The sequence below is a fragment of the Carcharodon carcharias genome, chromosome 1, assembly GCF_017639515.1.
Source record: "Carcharodon carcharias isolate sCarCar2 chromosome 1, sCarCar2.pri, whole genome shotgun sequence".
NCBI lineage: Eukaryota > Metazoa > Chordata > Chondrichthyes > Lamniformes > Lamnidae > Carcharodon > Carcharodon carcharias.
The window spans coordinates 113,457,751-113,485,373 of NC_054467.1; the positions used below are offsets into that span (position 1 = coordinate 113,457,751).

Here is a 27,623-nt window from a genome sequence, read left to right on the forward strand (position 1 = left end):
AAAGGCACACTACAGCACTCACCGCTGCCTGTGTGGTGGGGGTGGGAGAGGAGTGCGAGCGCGGAAGTTTGCACATGCGCACAGGAAAAGCTCCCCAAGGAACAGATCAACCTCAGGGAGATGAAGATTTTAAACAATGAAAATGTTTATAACATTCCCCCGCATGTCACTCTGTCACATGAGCAGGGACATGTTAGAAATTAGTTTGAAAAATTTTTTTTTACTCACTGAACAAAACCTCATCCTGCCTATGGATGAGGTTTTGCAAAAATTCCAAAGGCCATTTTTATTCAATTGATATTTTAATAGCCTTAATAGTCCTGTTAATTGTCAGCTGGCACACTGCCGACTCCAGCGCGCACCCGCTGAGTGAAATATCGCAAGAGTGCACGATGACATTGGGACACTCGCCCGACATCATCACGCATCATTTTATGTTGAGCAGCACCCGCCCAATGAGTGGAGAATTCTGCCACAGGACTTGAAGATGGCCATGGAAGGAGCATTCAAGTTGTGGCCTATTGGGTTGCTAATCAGCCATCTATCTTTGCAATACTGCACACTGTTCTCCAAGGGGAAAAGAGTGTGAAGATATGAAAAACAATAAGCTATTATATGATTCCAAGAGAGAGCTCTACAACAAGTATAGTATCCTTATTTAAACATTTTTGTCTATATTCTACATACCTCTGGTGGCAGCCTCGAGACCTACGGAGGCACCCAATCCAATACGGCAGTCACAATCTTACAATGCAGATACACTCATGCACCTTTTGCTGTATAAGCTGCCTGTTAAATGCCTGTAAAATGTATGCCAATGAATATCCTGGGCACTGTTTCCAGCAGCATAAATCTTTTCTGTGGGAACATCTACAAATCTGTGTAGATTAGTATTTGATTTATTCAATTATACAAAAAACTGGCGGCACTTATTTTTATTCTTGCAGCTAAACAAAAGATAGTGACCCAGAAGGTTTGCACTTGGTTGTGCTTTGCAGTTTGATTTAATTTGAGTGCCTTATAACATAAGGGACACGAAGACATTGTCGTGAAATGATTTGTCTTCAACAGACAAGAGCTGCAGACACTATGTTATGACTTGCTATGTTAATAGCTCTGTGTACATTTGCATTCCTGCCTTTGCAAGTCAGGAGGGTGCATGTGTGGGAGCTGGTGGCAGAATTTACTACACAGTAAGTTTGATTATGCTGTCGCATTTTCACGTATAGATTTTAGACATTTATAAAAGAAGAATGAGACTACATTCGAACATACTGGAAATGAAATAATAAGCTGCAGAGTTCTTTCTTTATGCTAACTTTGATACTGGTTTTGAATGTGAACTTAAAATTTTCTATGGTTACTCCCATTTATTATGGCATTGCTTGAATTATTTCAGGCAATCCTAATTTCTTCTGTCATTACATGCTATCCTTTGATGAAATAATCTGGCCCATTATTATGTTATTCTTAAACTATGCAACCAACTAATCTGCCAAAAATGGTAGTGGAAATGTTTCTGGTTTGAGGTAGGGGGAGGGTGGGAGGATGGAGGAGAAGGAAAAAGGATAGCATGGGTTGTAGCTGTCGTGAGTAATGCAAATGGTCATTCTGACAATAAGTATATCACAACCCGTTTCTCTCTTTAGTCCTTTTCTACCCATGGTGGTGAAGGTAACAGGCGTGTTTACAAATGTTTAAAGAAACACTAGGAATGACCTTTACTCTGAAGCAAAACACAAGTTTGTGAATGATCTTCTGAGGGCTGGGTTCAACGGCACTCGCTTACAGCAGTTGAAGAGCTGTATGAAAGTGGTAAGTGATTTTAATAAGTCTAGTAAATTAAAAAATGCTTGTAATATAAAGTTTTAAAGAATGTCGCTAGATTTCAATTTTAATCTTTGGATCTCTGGAGAAAACTGTAAAATAAAACAAGTCCAGCTGTGACTTCTCAGCGATTGCACAGACCACAGCTGGACTGATGTTTCCTTGTTCTCAGAATAACTTAAGCACTTATGACAGACTTGAAGCAATTGTCAGCACATGTAACTGCTGTACTGCTTATTTGTTCTGATAATTATTAAATGTTTATCTGCAAAAGAATGTGCTATGGGCAAAAAGAAACAAGGTCAAATTATATTGTTCTGGGCTGTTAGGAGACACTCACTATTATCAGTAAAGAACAGATTAGAACTGTAACCCTGCCATTCACTGGGAAAGAATTCATGTTAAAGATTGTTGTACTTGTTAAAATGTTATTTCTGTAATGAATATTTGACAATTAAAATATTGCTGGGAATCATACATTTTATTACCTCTTTGGAAATGCAGGTTAGTTGGAGAAATATATCAAAACCCAATAAGAACAGATGCACGAAGTGTTTGTGGATCTTTTGCAGGTTGTAACCTGAGCCAGTAATTATTTGTTGCACTAAATACTGTACTTGGGGCATTCAGTGAGAACACAAGCAGCCACACCAATACAAATTATTTAATCATTAACAAATTTTTTTCACTTTTTCTAGCAAAATTTCTTGCACCAAAATTATGGCCAGCACAAAACAACTTGGTGAATTAGTATTGAGAGTTAACATTGATGAAGTGACTGTTTTATTGATAAAATGAGAGTTACTGCTGCCTTTTGGATTCTGTCTGAATTGGATTTAGCTGTTTCTTCATGCTGTCCTCTGTGCCATTGCTTTCAGCGATATTTCTTCACTGTGAAGGCACCGTTAAAGGATCTCCACTCTCTTTCAAGATAATGGGATGCATTTTAACATTTTAACTTAGCTGACCCACCAGGATCTGGTTGGGGGGGAGACATGGTGTGGGGCAGGGGAATGGGGGAAACCTGGAACTCTGGATCTCGTGCAGGTGACATCGCTGACTGATTTCTCCATCTGGAAGCCAGACTGATTTGATAGGTTTGACTTCCAGTCAGACAGCCAGCAAATCAGTGGTGGCAGCATCATAAGGTAGGTCCTCCTTCAGAAGGGGGCGCAAGGGGACAGTGGGGTGTGGGGAGAAACAATCTGTGTTGGAGAGGGGGTTTGATCGTGTGGGGGGATTTGGTCTGGTGGGAAGTGGGCCCCAGTGGGGGGGCTATTCCAGGGTAAGGGGTTGATTTGAGGGGTGGCAGCTCCCAATGGAGGAGGGGGGGGGGGCTGCTTGATCCTTAGGGGGTCAGGTGGTTAGGCAGCAGGGGAGATCAGGGGCCTTAGAGGGAATGGTTGGAGGTCTGTGAGTGGGAGGTGGGGGTAGGGACAGGGGCCTGGGTGAGTGAAAATGGAGCCTGGGGAGGTGTGGTCAGTGGTTGGAGGGCGAATCAGAGGCCTGACGGGAGCATGGAGAACCGATAGGAGGGAGTGGTGGTCATAAGCCTAGCCTAAGCCTACATGGGGGCATCAGTGGCCTGGAGAACAGGATGAGAGGCTGGGTGTCTGGGTAGGGGTATCTTGAGGTAGGGAGCATTGTTAGGTGTCCTCTGGTGGGTGTCGGAAACCATGTAGGGTAGGTCGGGGTGGGATTGGAAGGGTCAGGCCGGGAGTGGTGAGGCAGTGATGGTGTACAATCACTGGAGATTGTCCAAGCAGGCGTGCTGTATCCAGCAGGCAAGTGAAAAAGCTGTCACCCACTGGATAGGATAGTCCTCACCTGAGATTAACTACCGGTTTTCCTGCTCAAGAAACTCGCCACTATTACTTTCCAGATGTTAAATAACCATGGGCATCATAGCCTCCTCACCCCTCCTCTAGCCTGTCACATTGGAGGCAGGTTTGGGTCAGGAATTCAGATTTTTGACACTTTAACATGGCACCTGACACAAAACCTCCTGTGTTTTGAGATTAAAATTTCCCCCAGTAACTCCTGACTTGGAACTATATCGCCGTTCCTTCACTGTCACTGGGTCAAAATCCTGGATCTCCCTCCCTAACAGCACTGTGGTTGTACCTACACATCATGGACTGCAGCATTTGAAGAAGGCAGCTCACCACCAGCTTCACAAGGGCAATTCAGGATAGGCAATAAATGCTGGCCTAGCCAGTGACAGCCACATGCCATGAAATGATTAAAAAAAACTTAATTTTTCTTTGAGACAGAGACTGCTATCTTTTTTTAGATTTTTTTGGAACACATCCCAAGTCTGGTCTCAACTATTTGCCATCACTTGCACCAGCTGGCAGACTGATATGCTTTACTCAATGTAAAGATCAACTAACAGATACTAGGTCAGTGGTGAGAAAACACTCAGCCTAGTGCCCTCTCGCCTTGGCCACCACCCTTCTGATATAGAGGCTCCACCCAAATAAAGGTATTGCAGAAACTGGCAGAGTCCAGAATCTGGTTCTGGACTACCTCTCAGGTCTTCTGCTGCACTTGTGCTGGACTTGCAGCAGGAATGTACCGGATATTCTGCAAGAATTTGGGGTTCATATCTTTCTCATGTAACACCGGCATCCATTTCAATTTGTTAAAAGTTCCATACCTTCAATGTGTAACACAGAACAAAACACAGATGAAAATGTAAAACAATTTAATTACCTTTTTTAAATGTTTGCTGAATATATGTACCAGGTGACTTTTCCCCATGAAATCCTTGTATTTCTCACCGTTTAGTGTAAGGAACAAATTTATGCATTGCTACAGTTATACATTCCTTCCTGGCACAAAGATACAACAGGAAAAATGGCCCAACTATGGCTAAAAAAAGAAATTAAGGATAGTATTAGATCCAAAAATTGAGTCAAATAAAGTTGCTAGAAAAAGTAGCAAGCTTGAAGATTAGAAGCAGTTTAGAATTCAGCAAAGGAGGACCAAGAGATTGATTAAGAGGGGAAAAATAGTAAACTTGCAAGGAACATAAAAACAGACTGTAACAGCTTCTATAATTATGTAAAAAGAAAAAGATTAGTGAAGACAAATGTAGGTCCCTTACACAAACAGCTCTGAAGAAGAGTCATCCGGACTCGGAATGTTAACTCTGTCTTTCTCTCCACAGATGCTGTCAGACCTGCTGAGTTTTTCCAGCAATTTTTGTTTTTGTTTCAGATTTTCAGCATCTGCAGTATTTTGCTTTTACCTTACAGTGCAAAATGGGAGAATTTATAATAGGGAACAAGGAAATGTCAGAGCAATTAAACAACTACTTTAGATCTGTCTTCACGGAGGAAGATACAAATAACTTTCCAGAAATACTGGGGAACCAATGGTCTAGTGAGAAGGAGGAACTGAACAAAATTGATATTACTGAAAGAATAGTGCTGGAGAAATTAATGGCTCGGAAAGCCAATAAATCCCCAGGGCATGATGATCCACATCCCAGGGTATGAAAGGAGGCTGGTGCCCAAGCACTGGTTCCTGTGTTACCCCACTAGTCACTGCCTGTAACTCTGAAAAAGATCCATTTATTCCTACTCCCTGTTTCCTGTCTGCTAACCAATTCTCAATCCATGCCAATATATTACCTCCAATCCCATGTGCTTTAATTTTACACACTAACCTCTTATGTAGGACTTTATCAAAAGCTTTCTGAAAATCCAAATGCACCACATCCACTGGTCCTCCCTTATCTATTCTGCTAGTTACGTCCTCAAAAGACTCCAGTAAGTTTGTCAAATATGATTTCCCTTTTATAAATCCATGTTGACTTTGTCTAATCCCGCTGTTCTTTTCTAAGTGTCCTGAATAACGTGAATAAGTGAAAAGTTATCGACTTTGGTCGGAGAAACAGAATGGCAGAATATTATTTAAATTGTGATAGATTGAGAAATGTGGGTATACAAAGGGACCTGGGTGTCCTTATACACCAGTCGTTGAAAGCAAGCATGCAGGTGCAGCGAGCAGTTAAGAAGGCAAATGGTATGTTGGCCTCCATTGCAAGAGGACTTGAGTACAGCAAAAGGATGTCTTACTGCAGCTGTACAGGGTCTTGGTGAGACCACACCTGGGGTATTGTGTGCAGTTTTGGTCTCCTTACTTAAGAAAGGATATGCTTGCCATTGAGGGAGTGCAGCGAATGTTCACCAGACAAATTCCTGTAACGGCAGGATTGTTGTATGAGGAGAAAATGGGCCGACTAGGCCTGTATTCACTGGAGTTTAGAAGAATGAGAAGGGATCTCATTGAAATGTAAAATTCTGACAGGGCTGGGCAGATTGGGTGCAGGGATGATATTTCCTCTGGCTGGGGGGGCGGGGGGGCGGTGGGGGGGGGGCCTAGAACTAGGGGACACAGACTCAGGATACGGGGTAGGACATTTAGGACTGCGATAAGAAGAAACATCTTCACTCAGAGGGTGGTGAACCCGTGGAATTCTCTACCACAGAAGGCTGTGGAGGCCAAGTTACTGAATATATTTAAGAAGGAAATAGATAGATTTCTAGATTCTAAGGGCATCAAGGGGTATGGGGAGAGCGCGGAAATATGATGTTGAGAGAGGGGATCAGCTATGATTATATTGAATGGTGGAGCAGGCTCATGGGGTCGAATGCCCTACTCTTGCTCCTATTTTCTATATTACTATATGCGTTTGTGTTCCATGCTCCTTTTCTGAGACTTGTACGCAGGAGGAAGGTGTCTTACCTAATTGGTATGAAAGGATGACCGACAAAAACCTCTGTTAGTGGAATATAAGCTTAAGGAATGCCTTGAGCAATTGTTGAAGGAATGAAATAACAACAATTAGATAAGCTTGTTAACGGATACCAGAATTGTGAAATATGGTTAACCTGTGTCTGTTGAAATTCATGTAGGCAACACAATGATGGTGCAATCAAACGATAAGCACAATATTGCTGCTGAATGGCTGCACTCAGCAGGGTGCCCAACTTTGTGCAAGGCTAGCATTAAATAAAGTTAGCCTGCACTTCTTAAAGACAGGATCTTAAAAGGTTGGTTCAATCAACTGGAAACATTTATGGAGCAGGAACAAACTAGGGTAATGGGGAAGTTGACCAGAGAGAAGGCTTCAGCATTCTCTGATGCAACACTAGAAGCCTTTATCAGGAGGTTGAAAAGTGGAGGGAGGTTCTCACTCTGTTGTAGGCTAGAGTGCCATCAGATGCCACAAAAGCAGTGGGAGCTGAGGGCCGCAGAGGATTTTGACCCTAAGGACCTGGAGACAGTGCCTAGAGGAAGTTCAAAGACCTGACTTGAGTGGGCAAGTTCAGTGAATGCATCTTCAAATCCCACATCCCAGTAGTTGCATCAACAACCTTATACAAGGCTCAGTGCACTACATCCCCATCACTGACCCATCAACAATCCCTTGCAACCAGGGTTCATGCCTAACATTTGTGTTCTGTGCCTCACCCTCATACATTAACCATTGCTACAACCCTCACACCCACATCTCACAGCTTCCACATAGTTCTAGCTATTCAGCTATGACAAGCACATTACCCAAACACATTGAAACACAGTCACTGGCACCTTTCCCTCTTGCTTGCAGGACAAATTGGTCTATAATAGAAAGGACCAGCCATAAACCAGCAGGGGATTCACATGGCTGGACTTTGTCACCCCTTTGGAGGAGATGGTGCTCAGCATTATTATTGCAGCAGTCCCTGAGGCCGTGACAAACGGTGTCACTGAAACCATCTAGAATGATATATTTTCCTGTGTTAGGCAACTTCTGCAATCCCACTTCACCCTCATCCCACAATCTGATATGAGGCAAAGCTGCAGATGGTGTAAACTCACACCTCTTGGCTTCCACAACGTTTGGCACCAGGTCTTTAGTGACCATCTCAGGAGGAGGAGGAGGAAGAGTAGAAGACATCGTAGTTCCATACTGACTGCCCAAAAACATCTCATCAGTCTCCATTTCTTCTGGAAAAATCCCCAGATCACTGTTGCTTCACACTTACTCACCTTACCATCCCTCTGTTATCAAAAATCACAACATCGGCTTGGCAAAATCCTGTAATAAAGGACACCACTAAACAACCATTCCATAACATACTACAATCCCAATAATTGATATATAATAGTCAACTAATCACCCTTGTGTTTTCCCTTAATGCCTCTCTTGCGGGCACCTTTGCCTGGCCTCGAATTCCTATGCAATGTGACTCCGGCGATCCAATGCATGGCTGCTAGAAGATTGCTGGATTTCAGTGTAGTAGACTGGAAATGGTCTTGGAGGATGCCCATGGGTCCTGGAAGGCCTGGCTTCAGATTACACCACCTCGGCATGAATAGCAGCAGCCTGGTCTGGCTGGCTGACAGGCAGAAGCTGGGGCACTAATGGAGAGGCAGCGGTGGGAGCATGAATGTTATTATCCTAAGAGATGATAACAGGCTCATGTATCACAGTGCCACTGTCCTCTTCCCCAGTCCAGCACCTCAGCAATCTTAGTAATCTGCTAAAGCACAGATTGCGGTGAAAGCCTTCAAACTCTTTGAACACTGGTAACAAATTTACAGGTGCATTAAAAACAATTTTCTAAATCTCTCTGGATTCAGGAATTATCCCTATGGATCAAAAAAATCATAACTATCACTCCATCATTTAAGAAACTTGGAAAGAACAAATCAGGTGACTGGCCTATTTAACACTAGTTCTGGGGAAGTTACTGGATCTATCATCAAAGGTCATAAGGGAGAAACTGAACCTCATTTCATCTGTTTCTCGGATGCAAGATGAGGAAAAGATGCAATTGCATGCAGCTATATCCCACCCCTAAGGACACTTTGGCTTTGGTGATTTACATATGTTCCTGGTGACCATCTTAAGCATGTGGTAGTTCAATTCCATATGCTAATAGGAACTTACTGCTTGTTTAAGGACCCTGGCCTGAAATTCGTCATAACTGCCTAGAGCTTGTAATGCATAACTCCAGCTAATGTCTCCACGTTGACAGTGACCCAACCCAGAACTTGATTGAAGTGGTGAGCTGCTTGGGAATACCTGTTTACTGTCCACAGCCTGCCAGAACTCACATTAATGAGGCCTGAGCACCACTTCTGGACAATCCTCTGGCCAATCTCTATGTGCTGTTCTGAGGCCTGACTCAGCACTGTGCAACCAGTGCCAACCGAATGAGAACTCAAAACATTGAAACTGGTCCTTTGGTTTCATTAACAAACTCAGCACGAGTTGGCAGTACTGGTCATACCTCCACTGGTAGCTCGACTGAGCGAAGGTGTCGATCCACCTGTCTTGCCAACAGTAGGTAAGAGCTGAGGGTGAGGGAGCTAATTGGAGCTGGCTACGGGGTGCAGAGGTAATCATGACTCCTGGATGTAGAAGAACACTTCCATATCTGTAAAATCCACCCTCCTTGTTTTTCATGCTTACATTTCACAAGTTTCTGGCTCATGCATCCAGATTACAGATGAATTGTTTCCTATGAGACCAAAAAGCCTACTTCCTGCTTGTTAAGGTCCTAAGTAATGACTGTCAAACTTAAACATTGGGTTGTTTAACTCGTCATTCTTGGAGAGCTCCACACTGCTGCTAGCCAGACGCTGCCATGTTTCTGCAGGTTTGGAAGTTGTACAAATGAAAAGTTAATTTCCCAAGGCTTGTTGCAGTAAATTTCGATGAGTTTTCTGCTGCAACAGTCAAAAGGTTCAGAAATGATCCAGCTCTGAGTTGGAATTAACAGTGTTCTCACTATTGAATATTGGTCCATGTTCATTTGTGCCGTGTTCCTACATAAAAATGCAAATAATAGACCTCTTGACTAGGTTACATGACATGGGCCTGACTTTTCAGCGTGGTGGGCTTGCGTGATCAGCGGGCGGGGGAGTGGTTGGGAAATGGACCGCTGACTGCGATGGGCTCCCGACAGTGATTTCACACTGGCTGGCCAATTAACAGCCAGACAGCGTGAAGTGCGTGCACTGATATGATTAGCACTGCCTGAGTTAGGGGCGGGAAGAGAGAGAAAGCACTGAAGTCAGCACGGGCATTGGGGAGTGCGGAATGAAAGCTCCCTGAAGGCAGAGAGCTGCCTCAGGGAGCTGATGAATTTAAAAGCAAAAAATAAAGATTTTAAAATCCAGAAAAAATGCCCACGCATCAGAAACAGTCATCTGAACAAATACAACATGAAAATGCTGTTCAAACATTTTTTTTAAATTTAATGACGGAAACCTCATCCTGCCCTTGGATGAGGTTTCCTGAAAAATGCAAAGACCACCTGACCAATTCGTCCACCCCCCCCCCCCCCCCCCCCCCCAATGGTAATGTTGGACAGGCAGTGAAAAATCTCAGTTAATTGCACTGTTAATGGGCTTAATAGCCCTCTTCGTTGTCAGCAGGCACGCTTCCAAGTTTGGTGCGCATGCATCAACCGAAATATTGTGCGAGTGTGCGATGACATCGGAACACTCACCCAATGTTATCGCACGCTACTTTATGCTCCATTGTGTCAAGTGCACACCCGCATGCCGAGCGAAAAGTTCTGCTCATGATTACCTTCTTTGTCGCAATACTGTCATTTCCAATTGGCCCATGCACAACTAATTCCAGTCGGTTTTCCTTTTGGAAATTAAAAGAATTCACAAAGGCCTCTGCACTCCTGAACTCCAAGAGAGCAGAAAGCAAGATTCCCACTTAGTGAGGGGCAAGAATCTGTGGCAGAACCCAGTTATGCCAGGATTCTCACCTGTTTATATTGGGCCTATAAATCCCAGAGGGGATTAGTTACCTCAATAGTACAAATAAAGGAAGGTGCAGCATTTGTTCAACCCAGGAAGGATCTGATATTCCCTGGTTGGAGCAGTGAGGTGGTCAAGGGACAGACACCTTTGATGCACCTTTGCAGGCATATTACTAGAGGCTCAGTCATTTAAATGATCCTGTTCCCAGGGTTTGGCACAGGATCTCCTAATCAGGGTGAAGCTAGGCAGACATGGATCTGTTTGACTGCACTTGCAACAGTAGGGCAAGAGCTCCAGGGCCTGATATATGATTCCACTGAGAATGGATTCAAAATTATTGGTCTGAATGTAACAGAATGCATTCGAAATAGTTTAGAAATTAGGCTTAGTGTGCTGAATATTGTGATTTAGGGCCAAAAGATTTTGTAAGTCCTAGGGTCATGGGAAGCTGGTCAAAGAACAGAACCGTTATAAATAAGCAATACTTAAAAATTTGAACAAAATGCCAACAAATTTCCATGCCATTTTATTCTGATTTGTGAATTTGTGTAAACACTGATGCGGGCAATGGATATTGCGTAGCCCAGTTAATAAGAGCTTCAAGTAGATACAATGGATACTACAGTGTGGAGACAATGAATGTACTATAGCTGAGATTTGGTACTTCAGGCTTCATATCCTTGAATTAAGCCTTCATAGGACAAATCAAATTTCTGGGCTTGAATGTTATTCTCCTATCAGCCTGGGGATACTAAGTTCCCCGGTTCAAAGAAAAGGAAAATAGGGTAGAGACCCTTGACTCCTGAACTGGGCCTCTGCCACTCCTGCTTGGGATTCCCTCAGGTGCTTGCAATATACAACTGACAAAAATAGGATTAAAATGAGGGGGAATGGGCCTCCCACCTCAATTTTCTTTTGGAATACTATAATTCACTGTAGTCGGCCATCTCAGATTGGTAAGACAGCCAGCAAAGTCTGAAATGGTGAGAGAGATTTATTTGTGATTTATAATCCCTTAGCAAGATAGGGGTGAAGCTGGAGTTGTCACTCAAGTCTGCCTCCAATTCATTCACATTGAGTATTCTTCAAGATATCAAGGAGGTAAAGGCTGGCTCCTCATTATTGCAAAGTTATGCAGCATGCATCACAGAACCATTAACCTGGATAACCAGAGTTGTACCCAAAAAATACTGAGTTTTTTTAGACAGTGTAGATGTTGCTAAGCATACCAATTGTCTACTGTGCCTGAGTTCCTGTCAGGAATCATGAGCCATATCTAGAGGTGACACACCTTGTTGTTCAATAGTCAGCCTGAGACCTAACAGTCTGGCTAGAATAAGAGCAGCACGAAGGAGTCATGACTGCCATTTTGTTTCTTTTTATTAGTTCATGAGATGTGAGTGACACTGGCAAAGCAAGCATTTATTGCTCATCCCTAATTTCCCCTGGGAATATGGTGGTCTTCTAGAACAACTGAAGTCCATGTGGTGTGGGTACACTTATACTGCTGTTAGGAAGGGTGTTCCAGGCTTTTGACTCAGCAACCGTGAAGGAATGGAGATATAGTTCCAAGTTAACATGATGCTTGACTTACAGGGTAATTTGCAGGTCATGGTGTTCCCATGCACTTGCTGCTCTTGTTTTTCTAGGTGGCAGAGCTTGCAGGTTTGGAAGGTGCTGCCAAAGGAGCATTGGTGAATTGCTGCAGTGCAACTTGTAGATGGTACGCACTGCTGCCACTGTGCACTAGTGGTGGAGAAAATGCCAATCAAGTGGGCTGCTTTAAGATATCAAGCTTCTTGAGTATTGTTAGAGCTGCACTCATCCAGGCAAGTGGAGAGTATTTCATCACACTCCTGACTTGTGCCTTGTAGATCGTGGACAGGCTTCAGGGAGTCAGCAGGTGAGTTACTTGTCATAGAATTCCCAGCCTCTGACCTGCTTTGTAGCCACAGTATTTATATGGCTGTTCCAGTTCAGTTTCCGGTCATTGGTAATGTTATGATCCAAGCTGGTGTTACTACTGGACAAGTCAGATCCCAGGGTGAAACCTGGCTTGATCGATCCTAACATTTATTTTATGTTTAGAAATGTGGAGAGTGGCTACTGAACAGAGTCACAGGAGTCTGCTGATGAACTTTTAATAAAAGAATAAAACATTTATTAAACAAGGAAAAATTAACTATATTTCACTACTCCTTCACTCCAACTATACATTTATTGAAATATATACAAATTCATAAAGATAACACAAGTTACAAATCTATCTTATACTCTAATGTTCACAGTAAGACTACAGTTCATGTAAACTAATAGGCAAACTGAGCTTGGACACACCACATTCCAAAACCAATTTTCTATGGATTTCTCATCAAACCCCAGATGCTTGTCATACCATGAGCCAACCGGTCTCACTGAAACGTTGTCTCTCTCACAAGGGTTTCCAATCTCCACGTTAGAAAAACTCACTCCGGAATTCTCTCCTAAACTATGCTTTCACTTAGACATTTCCAACAAGGATCCACCTCCAGGGTTTCAACTTCTCTTTCCAAGGTTCCTTTCCCCTGGATCTCTACATTGTCATGAAAAGCCGATTACAGCCACAAATTATTTACGGGCATATTGAGCTTTTTAAGGGAGATGTGTGTGTTTTTAAAGAAATACAAACAAGGACACTGAGCAAAAGATGGCTGTTCATGTAAAGTGACCACTTTCTGGAGAATTCCTATGTGGATTACAGTGACAAACCTATCCTGAAAGAACATGGGTATCATGGCCTTCTTCAAGCAGAGACACTTGAAAGGGAGATAGGAAAGATACAAAAGACTGTCTCAGCAGTCACCCAAATATCCATTGCCTGTTGATTTATATCTCAGAAAGTGTAAATAGTTCTGAAATGGATGCAAGATGGCTATTTCCCCTCATGGAATACAGAGGGAAATGGGTTAAAAAGCCAGCTGCAGAGCAGTGCAGCATGTGATGGTGTGCTGTGAGAATAACAGCACAAGAAGACCAACTAGTCACCCATATGCAGTTGCAGGCAAAATGTCTCTTTCTCTCTCTCTGTTGCTGGAGGAAAGGCTCAGCAGAAGCCACAATCAAAAAGGAACTAGGACAGCATCTTCAGCTACCCTTAAAAATCAAGTGTCCCCAAACCAACTGCAAAACTTCCAAAGTCAGCACTACCAGAATCACCCAACTTAATGGCCGCAACATACCACTATCTACGCCTCACAGACAAGCCAAAGAGTGAATCATATTTTTTTTAAACTTATATTTGGACTCAACTTTTCATTTGCAAGAATTATTCCAGGATTAAACAACAGCAACTATTTGGATAGGTTAGATGGAGAAGTTGGGTTTGTTTTTCTTGGAGAAAAGAAGTCTGATAGGAGACTTGATAGAGGTATTCAGGATCCTGAAGGGTATGGACAGGGTAAATAGTGAGAAACTGTTCCCACTCAAGAGAACATCATGAACTAGAGGGCACAGGTTCAAAATAATGGGCAAAAGGAGTAAAAGTGATGTGAGGAAGAATTTTTTTTCCCCCAGAGGTTGGTTAGAGTCTGGAACGAACTTCCTGAAAGAGTGGTGGAGGCAGGTTCGATCGAGGTACTCAAAAGGGAATTGGATTGGTATCTGAAAAGAAAGAATGTGCAAGGTTATGGGGATAAGGCAAGGAAGTGGGATTAGGTAGAATGCTAATACAGCAAGTCAGTGCAGACTCAATGGGCCGAATGGCCTCCTTCTGCACTGCAAAGATTCTGTGATTCTGGATTTATTTCTAATCTGTGTGTATGTATGTTGTGTTTTTATTATTTTCTTGGGTTTTTAATTAACAAATTTACTCTTTGACTCAAGAAAGCCTAGTTAAATTGGCACCTAAAATATAAATACATTTGGACTGGGAAAAGGTATCCACAGGTGGGGGAGGTGGGGTGGTGGTGGGTGGGGGGAGATCTCTTAAATTAACCATGTTACGACCAGCTGAGGGGGTTGAATAAAGAAGGGGAGGCATTTCTTTTCTCCTCACCCCGGAGTATAACAAAATTGCAGTCCCATTTGGGAAGTTAACAAATTGGCGGACCTCGCCCAGGGACCAGTCATAACAATGTGCACTCAAGCTGAACCTTCCATGCACACTCCCAGGTATTTGGCCATGCCAAGCAGAACACCACTGCTCCAAAAGCCCATAGTAAGGAGTCACTGACCTTCAGACATCTCCTCAGATGTTCTGGCTTCTTGCAAGCTGATCTCGTTCTAAGCTTGCTCCCTGCAACTCTGTCTCCTTAACTTGGAGCTTTATCCATGCTCCTCACTCTTAACTTCACTTAACAGGATTTGTTTCAAATTCCTGTCTTTGTCCCTTGGTTTTATTGTCTTCCTGGGACCTCTTTCTGCCCCACTCCCTGGTTTGGGACTTCTTTGTTTTAGGACCTGGTCCTGATTGCTGTCCTGTGTCCAGCTTCCTCTGGCACTTTCTTCCGAATGGCGTTCTCTTCTAGGTCACCTGACTCTCTTTTCCCACTGTTTTACTTTTGTTTTCTTATTTCCCTGCAGTGCAGGCACAGAGCTGGCTTCCAATCTGAAAAAAAAAACATTTTAATGATCTGTCCAAGTAGTAGGGCTGTTTACCTGCTCAGCAATGAGAAAACGGACCAGCTGCCCACGTGCAGCCATTTGCCGGCTGTAAAAAAGAATAATCTGCACATGTGAGGCTTTTTCAAATCCAATGCATGTGCAGAGACTGCTGGGGCCCATTAGGAACTGTAGTCCTCGGCCTCCCAGGGTCGGGTCTCCATTTTCAAAGGTAAGTTTAAATATTTTTCTTCTTGGTTTTATCACAGTAAACCCCAGGATGCAGATGGCGGAGTATTTGGTGATGGTAATGCCATTGGATGTCACGGGGAGATGGTTAGATTCATTTTTGCTGGAGATGGCCATTGCCTGGTACTTTTTCAATAAGTGCTATTTGTCACTTATCAGCCAATGCATGAATGTTGCCTAGGTCTTGCTGCATGCTGGCATGGACCTCTTCATTATTTGAGGAGTTATGAATGGGACCGAACACTGTGCAATCATCAAGACCCAACTATCTTCAGCTGCTTCATTATTGACCTTCCTGCCATCATAATTCAGAAGTGCAATGTTCGCTGATGATTGTACAATGTTCAGCTCCATTCATAACTCCTCAGATAATGAAGCAGCCCATGCCATCATGCAGAATGATTCCTAACACAAAGGAAGATGGTTGTGGATGCTCGAGGTTGATCATCTCAGTCCCAGGGCAGCAGGAATTCCTCAGGGTCATGTCCTAGGTATGATTCGAGCCAACAAAAACTTTCTGCTGATTCCCATTGACTCTTTGATGTCACAGTTGGTCAAGTGCCACCTTGATGTCAAGGCCAACCAATGACTCATCTCAGCTCTTAAGTTTAGTTCTTTTGTTCATGTTTGAACCAAGGTTGTAAGAAGGTTTGAAGTCAAGTGATCTTGTTAGAACCCAAATTGAGTGTCAGTGAACAAAGTAATGCTGTGCAAGTGTCACTTGATAGCATTGTCGATTACACAATGTATAGTGCTTCTGGGGAATCAGAGTAAACTGATAGGGCACTGGATGGCTGGATTGGATTTGTGGTCCTCTTTTTGGAGAGGACAATTTTCCACTTGTTGAGTAAATGCCAGTGTTGTAGCTGTACAGGAACAGTTTGGCTATGGGTACAGCTACTCTAGGTGCACAAGTCTTCAGCCCCACAGCCAGGATGTTATTGGCTCCATAGCCTTTGCTGTATTCAATGCATTCAGCCTTTTCTTGAAACATCATGGGATCAACCAAACTTGGTGGTGACTACCATCTGCTGTGAAACTCAGGAGGAGGTTAAGATGGATCATCCACTCAGCATTTCAACCTTGTCTTTTGATGTGCTGAAGTCTGCCATTATTGAGGATGGGGATGTTCATGGAGCCTCCACCTACCATTAGTTGTTTAACTTTTGATCACCATTCATGACTGGATGTGACAGGGCTATAGAGCTTTGATTTGATCCATTTATTGTGGGGTTGTTTAGCTCTGTCTATCACATGCTTCTGACACTGAGAAGCATGCTTGTAGTTTGGAGTTGTAGTTTCATCAGGTTGGCATTTCATTTTAGGTATGCCTGGTACTGGTACTTGCATTTTGTCCTACACTCCTCACTAAACGAGGGTTGACCCCCTGGCTTGATAGTATTGGTAGAATGAGGGATATATTGGGCCACCAGATTACAGATTGTAGTTGACCCCAAATCTGCTGCTGTTCATGGCCTTTAGAACCTCATGAATGCCCAATTTTGAGCTGCTAGAATTCTTTTGAATCTGATGCCAGTAGCTGCCAGGAAATTAGGCATGGACTGATGTGTTGTCTGTGGTCTGAAACAAGCCAGACGTCAAGGGAGTGGAATCCCTTTCTATTTAGAAAAATGCCAGGATGGTAATGATGAGCATTAGGTAAAGGGGATGGGAGTTGGGGGGAAAACGGTGGGTTCTATGATACCTCGCACCCTGGAATAGCCTGCAATAAAGGAAATGTGTTTTTATGCCTTTCTGGCCCATCACATATATATTTCAGCCATTTGGTAGCACGCTTGTCTCTGAATCAATAGGTTCTAGATTCAAATCTCACTCCAGGGCTCAAAAACAGAAACCAAGGCTGATACTCCTGTGCAAGACTGAGGGAGTATACAGAGTGAGCTGAGAAAGAGTCATACGTGCTTGAAATGGTGATTCTGTTTCTCTCTCCACAGATGCTGCCAGACCTGCTGAGCGTTTTATGTTTTTATTTCATATTTCCAGCATACACAGTATTTTGTTTTTATTTAACTGAGGGAGCATAGTTGGAGGCATTATCTTTCAGATGAGGGGCTGTGTTTTATGTGCCCCCATGGGGTGTGTTTTTGACAGGGATGAGGGGCACGTAAAATAGGGTAGGTGCCCACCTGACCACTTTTCCACCCATCGCTGAGCTCCCCCCCATTATGTAGCAGCCCACCGCAATATTTAAATAAATAATCAAGGTCTTTTTAACACCATAAAATGGTTGACATGGGCAGTGGGTGGGAGTGGATAGGCCGCTTTTTAAAAAACTTCTGCAAAGGGCAGAAGGGGGTTACTATCTTCAGAGGGTGCCCTTTTTAGATTTGGGGAGGGGCACAGCCCCTAAGATAGAAGCCTCCCTTTCTTCCTACCTGCCTGTTACATTAAATACACCCACCTACCCACTTACCCACCACCCTCCCCACCCGAGACTCTGAATTACCTGACTCCAGGATCCATTGGGCCTCCTCCTTGTTCCTGGTTGCAGTCCTGGCAGTGCTCACTAATGCACTCTTGGTGCTGCCAGGACTGGTGGAGCTTCCGGCCAATCGGATTTGCCAGCTGCTCCTCTGGGCAGGACTTCCTCCCCAGTGAGGGGCAGAAGTCCCATGCTGCCTCTAATTAGCCTGCCCGCAGCCCATTGAGGCTCTGGTGTCGACTGGCATGCAGCTGGTTGTCTGCACATCAACTTTGCTTCTGGTGATGGGGGGGTGGGGCAAGCTGCCCGCCTCCCCTTTCCACACAAGACACTAAACTGTGGCCCCATCTGCCTGCTCAAGTAGAAGTAAAAGATCCTATAGCACAATTTCAAAGAAGAGTGAGTTAGTTATCGGCAATGTTCAGGTAAATATTTATTCCTCAATCAACATCACAAAAAACAGATTATCTTGTCAGCATCACATTGCTATTTGTGGGAGTTTGCTGAGTTCAAATTAGCTGCTGTGTTTTCTACATTACAACAGTGACTACACTTCAAAAAGCACTTCATTGGCTGTAAAGCATTTTGAGACGTCATGAGGTGGTCATGAAAAGTGCTATATAAATGCAAGTCTTTCTCTTTAAGTGACGGGAGTATAATGTCTTTGCAGCGGTCCACTGCAGACACAATGCCAATAAATTCAACTCCCTCATCCTGACACCAGGATTACAGACTCATGAAAGTACAGCTGGGATTTTCCACTTTGGCAGAAACCTAACATAATATTTATTGGGTCAGCCTTGTCCCACTACTGACCCAAACAAAAGTTTCTAGAGTAAACCCGACTTGTGCCATTTTTAGCAAATTCCTAACTCAAGAGTGAGAAGAGACACTGCTGCAGGCATCAGGCACCTATAGTGGCAACACTTAACCAGATGCTTTCACAACAGCTGAAGATTTTTTTTTAATGGGTCCTTTTCAGGAACGTGTGCACATTTCTGGATGGAACTGCACTGCTGGTCATATGGATAACGGGGGTAAAAAGGTGCCCAGATCCCACATCTGAAACAGATGTTTGGTCCTTTGCATATAAGGCAGGCAGGCAACCAATGATGAGTGATCTGAGATCTAGCATCACGGTAGCCCTTGGGAAAGGACTGGGAAATAGGAGGCTGGGGGCGTGTTGTGGGGGAAGGGAAATTGGATGCTGAAAGAAGGGAGGCTGAGGAGGGTGGGGGGTATTGAATGCTGTGAATCAGAAGCTAGGGGGCCAGGGGGTAGAACCAGGCTGAGATAGGGTTCGGTGTCTGGGTTGGGATATAGTGTCAAATAGGTAGGAGAAGGGGGAACTGTGTCTCTTTTTTTAAAAAGAGGTGTTTGTGGGAGGCATTCATTTTTTTATTCTTTTATGGGATGGAAGTGGGCATTGCTGGCAAGACCAGCATTTTTTACCCATCCTTAATTGCCCTTGAACTGAGTGGCTTGCTAGGTCAGTTTAGAGGGCAGTTAGAGTCAACAGCATAGCTGTGGGCTTGGAGTCCCATGTAATCCAGACCAGGTAAGGATGGCAGATTTCCTTGCCTAAACGACATTAGTGAACCAAATGGGTTTTTACGACAATCGATGGTAGTTTCATAGGTCCCATTAATGAGACTAGCTTTCAATTCCAGATTTTATTAATTGGATTTAAATTCCACCAGCTGCCCTGAGCAAAGCCTGGGCCTCTGGATTACTAGCCCAGTGACAGCACAATTCCTGATTCTTTTGGATCCATGTTCAGGTATGTAAACTTCAAAACTTCTTGACAGCAGTTGGTTCCAAGCTGAGTGCAACAGGTGCTGGCTGCCTCAGGGCACATCTGTCTTAGTGGGGCAGCCTCAAAAAGTTTTGTACCCCACCAGCTTATAGAGGTATAGAGGCCTACTGCCTCTATGCACAGAAAAAGGCCTTTCGGTCCATCAAATCTGCACCGGTCAAACAAGTACTTAACTTTTCTAATCCCATTTTCCAGCACTAGGCCCATAGCCTTGTATGCCATGGCATCACAAGTGCACACCCAAATACTTCTTGAAGGTTATGAGGGTTTCTGCCTCTACCACCCTGTTAGGCAGTGAGTTCCAGACTACAACCACCCTCCGGGGAAAAATAATCTTCTTCACATCCCCACTAAACCTCCTGCCCTTACCTTAAGTCTATGCCCCCTGGTTATTGATCCCTCCACCAAAGGGAAAAGTTCCTTCCTGTCTACCCTATCTATGCCCCTCATAATTTTATACACCTCAATCATGCTCATTGAATTAAGGCCCAAAGCCAGGGGTAACTGGGGTTTCACCATTCAGGCACAAGGAATGTACCCTATACATTGGGCATTCCTGAATCTTTACACCTGTGACATGGCTGTTGATGTTTTGTTATATCTTTCTTGAAGCTTCTAAGCAGAAATTAATGTTCAAACCACGTCCGGTGCATTACTGAACTGACCTTTTTTCTGTCACTGGTAATTTTGGTGTTCTTCAAAAGGTGAGGGGAAGGCAATTTCAAGTTGGAAGCAGTTACAGTAATGAAAAGAGTATTTAACAAAATGTTGTGGCAAAGAAAGTTTCCTTCAGTCTTTAAGAAGCAGCAAAACATCTGTATTTTTGATGTCACATTTTAACACCAAAGGAGCAGAAATGGACTCCAGCACATTTATGTAATCTATTTCCTTTATTTAATACTGCTGTATTATTTTCAGCATTTTAATTAACTCCATTGTCTGAAGAGAAACAGATTTGCTTGCATGGAACGATGTCTAATTTTTAAAAAACTCATCTGAACTTACTTAAGTTGCATAATAATTCACTGTGTAGAATATATTTCAACAGATATTGCCAGTAACCATCGAGTTAGTCCTAAAGTTGGGATTTGGATTAAAAACTCTTACGGAAAAGCCAGAATCATGGTATTAAACGTTGTTTATTACTACTGTCTCTGGGGGAGATTATTTCTGTGTTAGTGTCTGCTTATCTTCAGCAGTTCATTGATCATATATATCTTCAGTAGTGGTCTATAAATCCCACAGATAGAGCATCAAGATGTCTGAAAATACATGATGTTCACTACAGGAGAAAAATATTGCCTTGCCAGTTAATTGCTGCCAAAAGGAAATAATCTGAATGATTATTCCGGTCACTTAAGCTTCAAAAACAACATCTAGTCTATTTCTAAAATAAAAAAGGAGGAAAATAAATTCCAGTAAAAACAATTTTTGTAGAATGAAACTCTTGCTAGGACATGTAAATACAATCATACTCATTTAATCAGTTAGAAAAATATTCGACATCATAAATGGTAACTTTACACAATGCTTTAGCCGATAACTCCATAACATATATGGCTGTATTCATTTGGGAGTGGTGGTAGTCTTGCCAAAAATACCCCTATTGTAATCTCTTGGTACAATCAGCAACCGATTAAGTAACCAATTAAATTACAACCCAGGAGGAACTGAGCCCTTGGTTTGTACAAACTGGTTTTCAGTGACGGAGAAAAGTTTCAAACAGCAGATGGAAAAATTGGAATGAACAATACTTTGGAGTGAGAGGCGGAGCTCCGTTGTGAATAAAGTCCAGAAACACAGAAATGTTTACAGATGAAGAAAACATGTCCCTGGAGCCTGACAGTGCAGGCCAATCTGAATTGCTAAAGTTCAAAAGGTGGTATCAAAAGAAAGAACTTGCATTTAAGAAGTGCATTTCATAAACTCAATGTTCCAAAGCACTCCACTGCCAGTGAAGTGCTTTTGAACTGTAATCACTTTTGGAATATTTCTTGTGAACTAAGTCTGGCACTTAAAGCAGAGGAAGGGCCTAATGGCTGCAACAGGGCTGATTTTCTTGGATTTAGTAGTCAAATAGCACTGGACAAACAGATAGTAAGCACAGGAAAATTGTATGCTGATCCTTTTTTAGCACCCGAATAGAATTGCTCCTGAATGGCTTTTAAGATTGATGTACATGGCAGCTGCTGAAGACAGAAGAGTAAGGTAAATTACGTTAAAATAAATGTCAGATGTCTTTGCACTTAAATTTCCTTTAACAGTTCATCTTATGTGCAGACTTACGCATCCATAAAAGCTGATGCTATTGATTCCACAGCTGCCATTTAGGCAGCATGGCGGGGGTGGGATTGATTGATCCCCACATACCTTAGATGTTAAAAAGCTTCCAAGTGACCAAGATGGGGAGATGGAGTCTTGAGCTGCAACACTGATTTAATCCATCTTTAAAGCAATCTGACTTGGTAAAGGAGTCAGAGCACATGCTAGGAACAGCTGCCTACAGGATTATTAAGGATCTAATTGACAATTAATTAACCTGGTAGCATTCATTAAAGAGACTGTGAAGAATTTGCTGGTTAATTCTTCAATTAATGACCATTCCTAACAGTGATCACCTGAACAGGAGTAAAGAAGTCATTGCTGAGGATTTTGAGCTATGCTTAAAGTTGTGCTCAGCTTTTGTTGTTTGCTGGAGAATTTTCAGATACATCAGGCCCCTTTGCCAAGACTTCACCAACAATCTAACAACATTTATTCTGGAAATTCTCTGAGAATTTCACCTAAAAAGAATGAATACCGTACTGCACACCGTACTGCACTATCTTATTAGACAACGTATAGGTGTCCAAGGACAAAGGGAGTGCTGTTGGGCATTTTGATGCACGTTCTATTTTGTCTAGGGAATGAATGGGATGAGGGCATGAGACCAGATAGGGCATTGCCAGATGCTGCATGGAAGAGGGAAAGGAGTGCGAGGAGGGCTCCTTTTGACTCTCTGCAGGTACAAGACATCCTTATCACTTGGACCTTTTCCAGCAGGACCTTCTGTAAGCACTCACTCACCTACCTTGGGCTGTTCCATTATGTATCAGCAGGACACTCCACACCGCAGTGGAAGCGGGTGAGTGGAGGCTACGTATACTGCTGCATGAAAATTGCTTCTAATCTGCACTTGAGTGCTAAACCCACAGGCGGCTATTTTAGCACCCGCAGGCAAATTCAATTAAGGGAATTCATAATTAGCTCTGAAATTGCAGACTAAAGCCACACTTTCAAACAGGCATGTCTTATCATATAGCTGCTCACCGCTTGTTTTCACCTTTTGACCAAAATAACCCTAACCCTAACCACAGGGAGACTTTTAAACTGACAAGGTGGGTGGGTTTTGCAGGCAGCTGGCAAGTTAAAAGGACTGAAGATTCTGGTGTGTCAGGAAGCTGGCAGCAAGTCATTGATTTCCACCTTTAACCTCAGCCTGATCTGCATGCCCTGAGAGTCAGCATGGTTTTATGAAGAGTAAATCATGTTTGACTAATTTGCTAGAGTTCTTTAATGGGGATCCTGTAGATGTAGTATATCTGGACTTCCAGATGGCCTTTGATAAGGTGCCGCACAAAAGATTAATACACAAGATAAGATCACACAGATTTAGGGGTAATATATTAGCTTGGATAGAAGATTGGCTAACAAGCAGAAAACAGAAAGTCAGGATAAATGGGTCTTCTTCTGGATGGCAAACTGGGGTGCCACAGGGTTCGGTCCTTGGGCCCCAACTATTTACAATCTATATTAATGACTTGGATTCAGGAATAGAAGGTACAATAGCTAAATTTGCAGATTACACCAAAATTGGTGGGAAAGTAAGTTGCAATGAAGAAATAAGAAAATTACAAATGGACATGGACAGGTTAGGTGAATGGGCCAAAATTTGGCAGATGGAGTTTAACGTGGATAAGTATGAGGTTATCCATTTCGGAAGGAAGAATAAAAAGGTGACTTATTATTTAAATGGAGAGAAACTTCAAAATGCTTCAGTGCAGGGGGATCTGGGTGTCCTCATGTATGAACCGTTGAAAGCTGGTATGCAGGTACAGCAGGTAATAAGGAAGGCAAATGGAATTTTTGCATTTATTGCTAAAGGAATAGCGTTTAAAAATAGGGAAGTGTTGTTGCAACTGTACAAGGCATTGGTGAGACCACACCTGGAGTACTGTGTGTGTATTTTAAATAGGCTCACTTCTGGGTTTCATGCAACTTGAGGCCATGCCATTATGCTTGGACTTTTGGGGTTTTGTATTGGAGTTGTATGAGACAGGTTGGATGAGTCAGAGGATCTTTTCCTGTTTGTCATTGTTTGTATGCTTTGTATGTATCTGGAGTATTAATTCATATCTAAATGCACAACAGCCTGCTATAAATATAGACTCACAATGCTTGATAGCTTTTCAGAGAATCATAGCACACTACAAAGGAAAACAGGCCCATTAGGTTTTTGCTCGTATTTTTCTCCACATAAATTACCCTAGTCTAATCCCATTCTCCACAATTTGGTCAATGTTTGACTATCACAATCACATTCAGTTGATTAACCCTAATTAACTCATTTTCATCCTAGTCCTTACCAATTTATGACCAAACATGTTCCCTCTTAGGAGCCCTCCTGTTAACTTGACAATCCTTTTATTATACTAATGGCTTTTTACAGCCCTTTATATTTTTTTCCTCAGTTATCCCCCACACTTAATCTTGTCTGAATCTTTCTAAACTTCCTTTTGCTGGATTTCCTATATTTATCATACTTGTTCTGATTTGCATTTTTTTTACCCTTACATGCTTCTTTTTGTTTCAAATTTAATCTAATTTCCTTGCTCATCTGCAGAATCTTAGCATTTGGTATACTATTTTTTTAATTTGAGAGGATTAAGTATTTTCTGTTGCTAACCTACACTTCTATTTCCCAATTTTTCCTTCCAATTGATCCGGACAACTTTCCTTTATATCTCATAATTTTTTTTAATTCCAATTAAGTACCCTTGTTCTTAACTTTTCTTTTACTCTGTTTCTATTCCTATGCCAAATCTAATTATATTGTGGTCACTAATTCCTGAGAGGCCTCTATATTTTTAGATTTCCTATTTACTTCAGATTATTGTCCAGAATCAGATTAAAATAGTATTTTCTCCTTTATCGGAGTAATTACATATTGACTAAGTAAACAGTCCAGAACATACTGAAGAAAAACTTTCCCCTTTTATTGCAACGTTTTCCTTTATTCCAATCTTTTTTCTTTACATTGCTAAAATTTCCTGTAATTATTACTCTATTGTTAATATGTATCTCACTAACTTGTCTTCACATTTCATCCTCCATTTCCTCTCTATTGTTCAGAAGCCCATAACAGATACATGACAGTCCAAGACAGGTGACTGTTCCCACTCGTGAATGGATCAAGAATGAGAGTACCGATTTAAAGTAATTAGTAAAAGAAGCAAAAGTGGTATAAGGAGAAACTTCTTTAAGGTGTGGAATGCTCTGCCTGAGCATGATGGAGGCTGGTTCAACTAAAGCATTCAAAAGGGAATTAAATTGTTATCTGTAAAGGAAGAATGTGCAGGGTTATGGGGAACAGACAAAGAATGGTATTAGGTGGATGGCTCATTCGAGAGCTGGTGCAGACACAATGGGCCAAATGGCCTCTTCCTATGCCATAACAATTCTGTGATTCTGTGAATTTTTCATTTTCTGGATGCCAGCTTGCAGCCCCTTTAAACACTAAAGTGTATCAGATATCGAGCACGCATGATTGATAATGATAAAAGCAAGCTCATGCACTGCAAAATGACCAATATGTACTTCAGCAGCCAATACTTTCTGCTGGCAGTACTAGTTGAAAAATTCCCAGTGATTTGACCAATCTCTTTTGCTATTTTACAAATCATTCTGAAGGGATTCTCTTTGGACCAATTCTCTATTTGAGTCTTTTTGATAAGATTCTTGCTCACTCACTTTTCCTGAACCGCTTCATCCAATTCAGGGTCTCAGGGAGTTGAGCCTAACCTGATAGTCAATGGGTGCTAGGTGGGGTACACCCAGGACAGGACACTAGTCCATCACCACACACACACACTGGTGGACAATTTGCTGTAGCCAATCCACTAACTTTGGATAGTGGGAGGAAACTGGAAAACCTGGAGGGAACTGATGAAGACACGGGGATAATGTACAAACTCCACACAGGCACCCGAAGGCAGGATCAAACAGGGGTCCCTAGAGCTGTGAGGCAGCAGTGCTAGCCACTGCGCAACTGTGCCACCCCTTGATAAGATTCTATTCTGCTTATTTACTTTTACATTAAGACGATGAGAGTGCACAGTGTTGCTGCTGGAAGTAACCAAAGCTGTGTTGATATTGTGTTGCTACCAGTCTGACACCAGTCATTGCGAAGGAGCCATTGAGCATTAACGTGAACACAGAACTCCACTCCCCAATGGACATATTTTAAACGGTTGTGTGCAGGGGGAGCGTTCATCGTTTTAAAGCATTACAACTAAACTGTTTAGGTTTATGAAGTATCCGCAAGACTCCTGCCCCAGAGCACTTTTCAAACCCAGCTTGTCACATGTATGGAGTTCTATTTCATACAGCACCGAGACCAAGCAGTGTGATACAAACTCTGCGAGGTTATTTTCAATCATTTACTGAAATATTCTCCATTTGAAAAGAAATCCAGCCGCCGGGACCATTTGCGGGTCCTGATCCTGCTCGTGTCTGAGGTTTCCTCTAACGCCCTCAGAGACTCACTGTCTCAGTGAAGAAGCAGAAACACGGGGGGAGGCTGGAAATGGAGGCACTGTCAGCGTTTGTTAAGAAGGAAGGCCCACAGCTGCCATGGCCACCAGTGAACCCCTTCCTCCACAGGAATGCGTTTGAACGCTGCGGCGCCCATTTTTCACAGTGCGGCTCCACGAGATCGACCCGGATCGCAGCCCCTGAGCTCCCGGCACGAGGTCCCCTCCAGTCTGCTGGGCACAGTGACGGGACTAATTGTCCTTTTGCAGATCTTGATCAGCTGCCGGTCACGGACGAGTGGGCAGCAGGGAGTCCATCTCCTGGAAAATCTGCTGGAGCTGGGAGAAGGTCAGGGAGTAGAACTGAGGTACCCCAGGCTGAATTTCCCCGGATCCTGCTGGCCGCCGGGGCCAGGAAGTTTCCACTCTCGCTTCAGATGGGACCTGATTTCAAAGTCACGCATCAATAGAAAGGATTAAGATAGATGGAAATAGTATGGTAAACCAGGAAATAACAGATGTGATAAAGTAATTCTTCATGTCAGTCTTTAATAAAAATGGTAAGTAATTCCAGAACCCATCCGACTAGGTCTGGAATCTATAACAAGTAGGAAGGTTGGTAAGTCGCTTGTTAATAAAAAACATAATACACAAAATATCAAAGGAGCACTAAGGGCAGATTGAGTGCTTAATAAAGACAATAGCCACAAAGTTTGACTGCTTGGTGCCCTGTTTTTTAACATGACGAATGCTGCTTTGGCAAAATGGTGTCTGTGGCACACGTGCACACTTCTGGTCCAAATTGCACTGGAAAACCATTTACGTGAGGGCGTTAACATTGTATAGGAAGTGTGCACTGAAAACATGCAGAGTAGACAGATCATAATGTCAATCTGCATTGATTTGACGCCAGTGCTGCCATTTTGGAGCTCACACTTCAGCTAACACCGTCTGAACATTCAGCAGCAGGATGGAACCCCCACCATTGCTATTTAAAGGTGAAAAGGTGCCAGACTCTTCCATGCTCCTTGACATTGAACATAGGCTTTCTGACAGGCTTGCCAATGCACAAAACATTTCATTAGACATAACTATCAACCTGCTTCAGGCTTTCACATCAAAATCCTCAACTGCA

General features: G+C 42.8%; 1 protein-coding gene across 3 annotated transcripts in view; it reads left to right on the forward strand.

Annotated features, from left to right (window-relative positions):
* Positions 1-1,125: 1,125 nt before the first annotated feature.
* LOC121282837 (complement C1q tumor necrosis factor-related protein 7-like) overlaps positions 1,126-27,623 on the forward strand; it is a 67,151-nt gene continuing 40,653 nt past the window's right edge. Inside the window, exons 1-2 of one of the 3 annotated variants that reach the window (XM_041196660.1) lie at positions 1,126-1,193; positions 1,650-1,815. The gene's annotated coding sequence lies outside the window, so the exon portion shown is untranslated. Of the gene's footprint in view, positions 1,194-1,532; positions 1,816-21,774; positions 21,906-27,623 lie in introns of those variants that run through there. The other 2 variants (XM_041196653.1, XM_041196668.1) reach the window with 2 other exon arrangements.